The sequence below is a fragment of the Pteropus alecto genome, unplaced genomic scaffold (genome assembly GCF_000325575.1).
Source record: "Pteropus alecto unplaced genomic scaffold, ASM32557v1 scaffold152, whole genome shotgun sequence".
Taxonomy (NCBI): domain Eukaryota; kingdom Metazoa; phylum Chordata; class Mammalia; order Chiroptera; family Pteropodidae; genus Pteropus; species Pteropus alecto.
The window spans coordinates 5,547,387-5,558,324 of NW_006432227.1; positions in this window are offsets into that span (position 1 = coordinate 5,547,387).

The window sequence follows — 10,938 nt, forward strand, 5'->3', positions numbered from 1 at the left end:
AAAATTAAACAAAACATAAAGTTACCTCTGCGGCTTTTAACTTATTTTAATTCATTCCTTCTAACTGGTTTTTAGCAAGTCTTCTAATCCTTTGCGCCACACAAGGATAAAATTTGTTTTAATGTCCTTTTGGTATTAAGTTACTATTTTTGACTTGTTACTCGAATCTATGATACAGTTTGTCTCATATCAAAATTTTCATTGTAAAATAATCTATAAATATATACAGGATAAAATTTGGCTTGTTATAGCTCAACAATTAAAGTTCAAACAGTATCAAAATGTAAACTTACTAGTTTTATTACATTTAGATTTATTAATAAATAAAATAGGCACATAAACACATGCACACAAATGTAAATATAGATATACATTTATGACCCATGTCTTTTCAATTATCTTCCTATATTAAAAATACAATATAAAGATAATTATCTTAAAAGCAATTACATGTAGACAGTAAATTTGAATTCAGTTCATTTTCTTTAATTCTATGATTTTGCAAACTTATTTATACAATCAGAACATTGCATTTCATAATTACACTGAACTTCTATATAAAATGGCTTTTAGAATTATAATAGTACAAACAAAATAATGATTTGGTGGGAAACTCATTTCTACTTTCATTTAAATTTAGAAAATTATGTAGGGCAGATATTCATTTGGGGCAGGGGAAAGAAATCAGACATAAGTTGTAATATTTAAAGTAAATCTGAGGAAGGTCACTTTCTCAGTTCATCGGCTCCTAAAAGGGCATGGGAAGATTGTCTGTTAAGCTTAACATACTCAGAGATTCTGCTCTTTGTATAATGAAGAGTTTAATTTGAAATATAACAGTGAAAAACAAGGACAGAAGCATGTATATCTTCATTGGACACAAAAGAGCCAAAAGAGTCCTAGTTGTTATTTTATTTCTCAGTAGAGAGACATAAAGGGATCTTCCATTGTGCCAGTGAGATATATTGAAGCATGGAATTTCTAAAAATTAAAGTGAGCGTGGGAACTGAAAAATAAAAATGTAAACAGATATCACTAATTAACAGGTGAAATAAAAAGATCAAAGTGTTTTATAAATCATGTTGAAAAAGTATTTCTCTTGGATTGTTAATAAAGTTAACACTACCACAATAGAACAAAATAGAAAAAGTATTAATAAAATATTTAAAACTGCATAATCACTAGAAAATTAGGACAGTCTTAAAATATCTATTTGATCAAATGGAAAATTAGTTATAAAAAGTATTTGAAAAATAATATAAAGTTCTGTAGGTTATGATTATAACTTCTCAGAGAAATATATCATCATTTTATATAATTTTTATTAAGAATAATTGAAAATAAATGGACAGAACATAGTTATTTGGCCACTTCTGAATTTACTACCAGAATTAAAAGATTTCATCAATATTAACAATTACTTCTCAGAAGGAGAAAATTAAAGATACTTTTAAAAATAGCATTCAAAATTAGGTCATAACCAAATAATAAATTAACAACAAATAAACAAAACTTACAGGTTAAAAAAATCTAGAATATACACCAAATTTGCATTTCGATAAATGGAGACCAATAATTCTTAAATGGTAAAATAAGTGGTAGAAAGATCAGATTTCCTCAATTTATTTAGTCATATAACATAATTTTATTTGAAATACTAGATTTTCCAATTTTTTTCAAATCAGCCATAGAGATGTAGTGTACAACTCAGAGAATATGATTAATAATATTACAATAACTTTGCATGATGACAGTTATTAAATTTAGTGTAGTAATCACATCATAAGTTATATAAATGTCGAATCACTTATTGTACACCTGAAACCAATATAATATTGTATGTATGTTAACTATAATAAAAAAAAATCACTCTAAAATTCACAGGGAAATTTAAATGCATAAAAAATAGAATAATATGTGTACAGTTACTATAAGTTATATAAAAAGTATTGTACAGCAGTTATGCAGATCGATGAACAGAAGACAAGTTATTAATTAAAGAAAAAATTATTTGATAAAACTGGCATATAAATTAGAGGGGAAAGTGTGGATTATTCAGTGAATGGCATGATTTACATTTGCTAATAATGCAATTGTTATTTCTGCTCTGTCAGCTTTTCTTTGAAACTTTCATTCTTCTATTCTTAATGCCTAGAATCTTTTTTCATTATTATTATTTTTTTTATGATGACATTGGTTAATAAAATCCAATAAGTTTCAGCTGTACACTTCAACAATAAGGCATATATATATTTACACTGTGTGTTCACCTTCCATAGTTTGATTTCTTTCTGTCACCACATTTTGACCCTCATTACCCCATCTACCTCCTTCCTCTCCCCACCCCCTACTCTCTGGTAACCACTAGTCTATAGTCCATATCCATGTTTTTTCGTTATTTTGGAAATCTCTTCTCTAGAGTGCTCCTATTCATATAATGGTAAGAATACAATTTTAATTATAGTGTATATCTCTTGATCATTTTGAATCTTTTGCTCCATTTGAATGTTGTAATATGGATATTTTGAATATCAACAGCCTCGATTGTCTCTTTAAATATGTTTCATCTTATGCTCATTTACTTTTAGTTTTACATTTAAGTATTAGACTGTGTTAAATAGTTATGTTATGTATGCGTAATCTTTACATCATATAGAATATATATTTTTTATAATCTTGACTCTCTTCTTCTCAGGATCTTAAGAGTGGTAGAAGGATTTCTTTTTAAATTATTATAAATATAAACAATTACTTAGGGTAGAAAGAAAGCCATGAACTGAGACATCTTGAAGATACTAATTGTTCCAAATTTCAAATATAAAGTCTGCAAAAATAAATGCTATCTTATGACCCCCCTACTTTCTAAATGTAGTACATAACTATATAGATCAAATTTATAAACATCAAGTTTATAAACCATGCTTAAATATTTTAGTAAATAGTTGCATTAGGGAAAAGCCTGGAAGTGCTCAGCGTGGAATAAATTATGGATTGGAAGCCCTGCTATTAGAGATCCTGTTCAGATATTTTGAAAAATTTAAGTCAAGAACAATTCATTGACTTTTGAGAGATTGAATTATAAATAATTTTATTATTTACTATATTAAAAACTAGCATTATATATACTTATATATATGAATGATGTATTTGGGAGATTAAATAAACACAAATCTGCACATGAAAAAAGTAATCACAGTCCATTTTTCATAACACATCCAAACATTAACACAAAATGGATCTTAGATCTATATATAAAGCATAAAATTATAAAGACTCTAGAATGAAAAGAATCAGATTATATTTGGAACCTGACTAAAGCAAAGACTTCTTAGAAAAAACAAAGAATGATATATAAAAATCAAATTTATAAATTGGTTTATATAAAAATTAATAACTACTGATAGTCAAAGATTAAGGATTGAGAAAATGGAGATGAGTCACAGATGGAGAGAAAATATTTGATAAAGAAATTATATGTGAACTATATTAACAAATCTTAAAATTCAGTAATAAGAAAGCAAACAGTGCAATAAAAAAGGAACTATACTATAACAAAGAATTACAGAGAGAAAACAAGCATGTCAAAAGATGTTTAACATCATTAAGTGTTAGAGAAATGCCAACTAATATCATAATGAAATGCTGCTACACACCTACAACAATGGATAAAATTGAAGCAAGCAACCAAATAAAAATGACAATACCAATAGTTGGTGAATATGGGGAGAGCAACTGGAAATCTCATACATTGCTGGGAGAACTGTAAAATTATATTAGCATTCTGGAAAATAGTCTGGTTATTTTAATAAATTTAAATATGCATTAACTATATGAACTCCAGTTCCCTCCCAGGTATTTAGTCAAGAGAAATAAAAACATGTTTACACATGACATTTATGTAAAGATTTATCATAGCTTTATTCATAACCACTGGAAAGTATAAAAATACAAAAGTCCCTTATTCGGGAAATGAACAAACTCTATCAATAAAATATAAGTAATAAAAAGAATGAACTCCAGATACGTGCAACAAAAGTGAATCTCAAATGCATTATGCTAAGAGAAGTAGGCAAACTCAAAGGCTATGCGAATATACTTTATAAAATATTATCAAATCACATCCAGCAAAGTTTAAAAATAATTATATTTTATGTAACTGAGATTTATTCCAGATATGCAAGACTGGTTCTTCATTTGAAAATCAATCAATGTAATATACCACATCAATAAGCTAAAGAAGAAAACCATATGAGCATATCAATGGATGCAGAAAAAGCATTTAAAAAATCAAGACCCATTCATGATACTCTCAAAAACTTGAAATAGGAGGAAGCTTTCTCAACATGATGAAGAAAATTGACAAAAAATCTACAGCTAACATCATGATTAACATTGAAAACTAAATCCTTGCCCTGTAAGTTTAGTGACAAGACAAAGATGTCTACTCCCATTCATCACAGTACTGGAAGTGGAATCAACTGTACAAAGTTAAAAAAGAGAAATAAAAGTCATATAAATTGAAAGGAAACTCTTACAATTTGAAGATGGCATGATTATCTATGTTAAAAAGAAAATACTCAGAATTAATGAGGCTAATATACAAAAAAAATTACATTTCTGTATACTAACAATATGCATGTGGAAACCAAAATTTAAAACTCAATATATTTTACCATCGCTCCAAAAAACTGAAATACTTAGATAAAAACAATAAAATATGTACAGGATCTATATGCTAAGTACAAATTGCTGCTGAAATAAATCAAAGAAACCTTAAATAAATGGAGAGACATAGTGTGATCAAGGATTTGAAGATTTAACATAGAAGATATGTGAACGTTTAATGAAATTCCTATCAAAATCTAGTCAAGGTCTTTCTTATAGACATCAACAAAGTTATTCTAAACTTTATATGGAAAGGCACAGACCTTAGAATAATTATAGCAGTATTGAAAAGTAAAAATAAGGTGGGAGGGATCACTGTACTTGATAGTAAGGTCAACTACATAATTACAGTAATTAAGAGAGTGTGATACTGGCCAAGGGATAGACACATAGATCAATAGAATGAACTAGAGAACCAGAGACACATCCGCACAAATGTGTCCAACTGTGTTTTGACAAAAGTACAAAGGCAAAGGAAGTAAAAATAAAAATAAGTGAATGGGACTATATCAAACTTAAAAGTTTCTGCGTCAACAAAACGAAGAGGCAACCAATAGAATGGGAGAAGATATTTGCAAACAATGCCTCTGATAGGAGGCTAATATTCAAAATATATAAAGAACTCATACAACTCAATGACAAAAAAACAAAAACAAAAAAACACAATCCAATTAAAATATGGGCAGAGGACCTGAACGTACACTTCTCCCAAGAAGACATATAAACGTCCAACAGACATATGAAAAGATGCTCAACTTGACTAGCTATTAGGGAAATGCAAGTCAAAACCATGATGAGATGACACCGTACACTTGTAAAAATGGCTATTATCAACAAGACAAGTAGTAAAAAGAGTTGGAGAGGTTGTGGAGAAAAAGAACCCTCATACACTGCTGGTGGGACTGCAATTGGTACAGTCGCTATGGAAGACAGTATGGAGGTTCCTTACGAAACTCAGAATAGAATTACCATATGATTCAGCAATCCCTCTTCTGGTATCTACCCATAAAAATTTGAAAACATTTATCCATAAAGATATATGTACCTCAATGTTCATTGCAGCATTATTCACGAGGGTCAAGACATGGAAACAGCCAAAGTGTCCTCCAATAAATGATTAGATAAAGAAGATGTGATACCTATATACAATGGAATATTACTCAGCCATAAGAACAGATGAAATACTGTTATTTGTGGCAACATGAACGAATCTTGAGATTATCATGCTAAGTTTCATAAGTCTGAGAGAAAAAGTTGAGAGCCATATGATTTCCCTGATATGTGGGATATAAAACTGAAAGCAACAAACAAGAGAAACAAAAACTCATAGACTCAGAAAATAGTGATAATCAGAGGGAAAGGAAGGAGGGGGAAGGTAGATGATATTGAATTGTACACTTGAAACATATAATTTTATTAATCAATGTCTCCCCAATAAATTTAATTTTTTAAAGCAATTTAATTCAAGAGGAGAGCCATTTTAACAGGTTGTGCTGGAGCAATTTGGACACCCACAGACAAAAACAAAATAAAACCAAATGAGAAAACAAAAACAGAACCTTAACCTATGAACTAAACTTCACACGGTATAAAAAAACTAACTCAAAATGAATAACGGACTTAAATGTAGAACTATAAAACTTCTAGAAAAAATGAGAAATATTTGGGACATAGAGAAGATAAATAGTTCTTAGATTTGATATCAAAAGTATAATTGAAAATTTATATTGATAAATTGGACCTCATCAAAATTAAAAACAATTGTTTTGCTAAATGTTAAGAAAATGAACAGACAAGCTACAGATCAGGGAGAAAATATTTTTAATTAACATAACTGGTAAAGGATTTGTATCTACACTATGTAAAGAACTCCTAAAACTCAATAGTAAAAAAATAACAATAAAATGAAAAAGAATGTGCAAAATACATGTACAGATACTTCAATGAGGACATATACAGGGAAAATAAACTGAAAATATATTCAATATCATTAGTCATAAAGGAATTATAAATTATAACCACAATGAGATAGTATTACACAGCTATTAGAATGACTAAAATAAAAAATAATGAAAACACCAAATGCTGGCAAGGATGGAAAGAAAGAAAAACAAGAGAAAACCAAACCTAAAGCTAAAAGAAAGAAGAAAATACTCAATATCACATTGAAGATAAACCAAATAGACAATAGAAAAATGATAGAAAGAACAAATGAAAGGGTTTTTTTTACAAGATTAATAAAATTGAAAAACTTTATCAAACTTACCATGAAACAAGAAAATTTATTAAAGTAAGAAGTGAAAATGGGGATAATGTTACAAACCTTAAAGAAAAAAAATAATTAAAAGAGAATATTATGAACAATTGCCATCAACAAATCATATAAACTAGATGAAATGGACAAATACCTAGGATGTTCACTAAAGGTTAATATTTTTGAAGAAGATACATATAAAATGTCCTCAATAAAATACTAGCAAAACAAATAAACTGATGCTTTAAAAAATGTATATACTATGACTGTGGAATTGACTTGAGGAGTGCAAAGTTGACTCGATATAAAAGAATTTTTATTATAACAATATCATATGAATAGGACAAGGATATTACCATCTTAATAGACACAGAAAACACATTTAACAAAATTTGTGTCTTTTCATGATTAAACACTCAAAAAATTAGGGACAGATGAGATTTTCTTCAAACAAATAAAGAGTAACTACAAAAAAAAACCTCACTGCTAATGATATTTATTGGTGAAAGATTGAATGCTCTTCCACTGATACCTGAAACAACACAAGGATGTTGTGTTGTGGAGAAAAAGAACCCTCATACACTGCTAGCGGGCCTACAAATTGGTATAGCCACTATGGAAAACAGTATGAAGGTTCACTCTCATCTATTCACCGTTGTACCACAGGTGCTATGGAGGACAATTAGACAAGAAAATGAAATAAAGCACCTCCAGATTAGAAAGAGATAAGGAAACTCTATTTGCACATGACATTTTATGTGTAAAATATCAATATACAAAAGTCAATTGCATTTCTACTTACTAGAAGTGAATCCAAAAATGAAAATAGCAAAACATTTTCATTTACAGTAGTATAACCAAGCAAAAAATACTTGGGAGTAAGTTTAACAAAAGAAATGCAAGACACACTGAAAAGACAATAAAAATGACCTAAATAAATGGATTGGTATCTTGAATTCTTGGGTAAGTAATATTTCATAAATGATCTACAGAGTCAATGCAGTCACTGTCAAAATCCCAGCTGGCTTTTTACAGAAGATCCTAAAATTTATATGCAAATTCAAGGAAACCATGTCCAAACAGTCATGATAAAGAATAAAATAGGAAAACCTACTTTTTCTGATTACAGAAGTTACTATGACGCTAACGTGGATTTCCTGCCAGAGTTTGTAGTCTGCCTCTTGCCCTGCCCTACAAATTTCAGACCCCTGACTGCTGCCTCAGCTCTTGCCTGTTTCCATTTGGCTGGCCTGACCTGTAGCTTTCAGACTTGCCAGAGGCCACAGCTGTGTGAGAAGGATGGAAACTGGGCAGAATTTCCAAACCATGGTTTTGAGGCAGAATCCCTTCTTTTCAGGGAAACCTGCTTCTGCTTGTAAAGCCTTCAGATGATTGGATGAGGCCTGCCCACATAGTCATAGTTAATTTCCTCTGCTTAAAACCAACCAATTGTAGATATTAATCACAAAATACCTTTACATCAACACCTAAAATAGCGTTTGACAAAACTGACCAAACTATCGCCTAGCCTAGCTAAGTTCACACATAAAATTAACCACATCATCTTAAAATGTTTACTAGAATGGTACAGCCATGGAAAAAAATTTTAATTATGCTTTTTCATTAACACAAACTGAATTATTTTTTTATCTCTTCACCTTTATCTACTTTACAATGTCTGAATGTGATTGGCTTTTTACACGATTTACAAGGTAAATAGATAATATAATTTAGGAAGAAGGAAAGATCAAGAGAGGTATTAATATTTTATGAAGTGTGATTACCTCTGACTTTTAAAACCAGTTTGTAAATAATAGTGTTCATAGTAATGAGGAACAGAGATGAGTATAATATAGGACTAGAAAAAAGCATGTTGCTGAAATAGGAAAACAAAATTTATGATGAAAATATACTTACATTAGCCCTAAGAAATAATCGAAAGGAATGTTTTGGAGTTGTAACAAAAATAATAATATTAAAAAATTATTTTCTACTGTTAAAATTATTTGAATATTTTTATATATCTTTAAACAATGATTAATTCTTGTTTTTCTCTCTAAAGTTTTATATATAAAGCTGCACTGCATATAAGTAATCTAAAATCTTTGTTTCTATTAAATATGTTGACTATATTTTTTCATTTGTATGCAAATATTATATTTACTTTTCACTTTCTAAGAAATAATTTTTCATTGGTTAATTATGCCTCTAAGGAAGAAAAATCTCAGGACTGAAATAGGACAATAATTTAAAGCTAAAATAAAATTATAAATTGCAAGAAAGATTATTTAAAAGTTAATTAATGTGTTCACCTGCAAGGCCTTTCATTAATACCTAAGAAGGCCAAGAAAAAAAAAAATCCCCATGTGATTTAATTATGAGTCAACTTTTTCTACTTATAACATTTGGCTATTCTTACATATGAGATTAATTATACATAAAATAGATAGTCCACATTCTGTAACTTGAACAAAAACAAGAAACAATTTGATTTTTAAAAAACAGTCTAATATATACTCAATGTCTGATGAAAGTCAATTAGTTATTAATTATTGCTATTTTAACTGGATTTGTCGAGTAGTTTGTGATAACCCACACTAAGCCTAATTTTGCTATTCAAATATTCAGGCAGTCCCTGTGATCCAACTTTAAATGAGGTGAAGTAGTGAGCTGATCTGGAAACAAAGGTGTCAGTGAATTTTTATGTGTAGTCCTCACATGCCAAGTTGATAGAAGAGTTTTCTATTTTTAAATACTTTTTCACCACTTAATATATATAATCTTGATTGTTTTGGACACTCCCAGCAATATTTACAGTAAAATGGAATTACTAGTCAGGTACTGTTTTTCATAAATAGTAGAAGTTTTTATAAATAGTACAGTGCTGTTTTGCATAACTAGTAGAAGCAGGTTAAGATACAAGAAAGAGCCTTGCAATGAGAAGTTAGACAGCATTGAGCAAGTTACTTACATCCCACAGTGCTTAAAGAAACTATTGGGCTTGATTAGTAATTTCTGAAATATAATTTTAGAAAATGGAGGTATTCAAGATGACTTTAAACAGCATATGCCGAAAGTTTAAACATTTTTACATCTATATTTTAAAGTTATTTAGGAGAGTTCTTTATCATATGTAGATGTTTCATTATAGACATAAAGAGAAAAATTAGCTTTAACTAACTCTCAATATAAAAATCAATAATCATGACTAAAAAAATATTGGTTTCACCCCAGTTTAAATGATCAAGAAATTTTCTTAGCAGTGTCTTTAATTTCAAATATTTCTTCAGCAATACCACTTTGTGGAATCCTAAACTGAATATTACTCTTCATTTTCAAGAGAAAGGAAATTGATTTTTCAAAATAAATGTATACATCAGTGACTAAAATGATATATAGGTAAAACTATATAAAAGCATACAAATAAATAGAAATATACTAGAACTTTTAGAGTGATTTAAACAATCAACTCTTTATAATGCAAAAGTAAGGCAAAATATATTCTTGCAAAGGTCAAAGCTTTAGAAAATATAAAGTGCACATTTGGCAGTAGTTTATCAACTTAGTTCAATTTGAGATGGATTACACTCTCAGGGAATTATTTAGTTTGATACTCATTTATAAATTTTACTAAATCTAATTTTTTTTTAACTATTAAATAAAAGCACAAGGGCATTCATTTTAACCTATCCTCGGGTATCAGAAACTAATTTGCATGGAAATTTCCTTGTGATACAAGAGTCAGCAAACTTTTTCTATAAAAGGTCAGATAGTAAATATTTTAGGTTTTGTTGGCCATTTGGTATATATGACAACTGACATTATAATATGAATGCAGCCATAAACATTACATACAGAATGGGTGTGGCTGTTTTCCAATAAAACTTTATTTACAAAAACAAGTCACAGGCCAGATTTGGACTTTGGATTTGGCCCAGAGTTTGTAGCTTGCTGACCCACTTTAATGCAGTAAGACATGCAATATTGAAAATTATTTCTATGAATACTGTGTTAGCTAT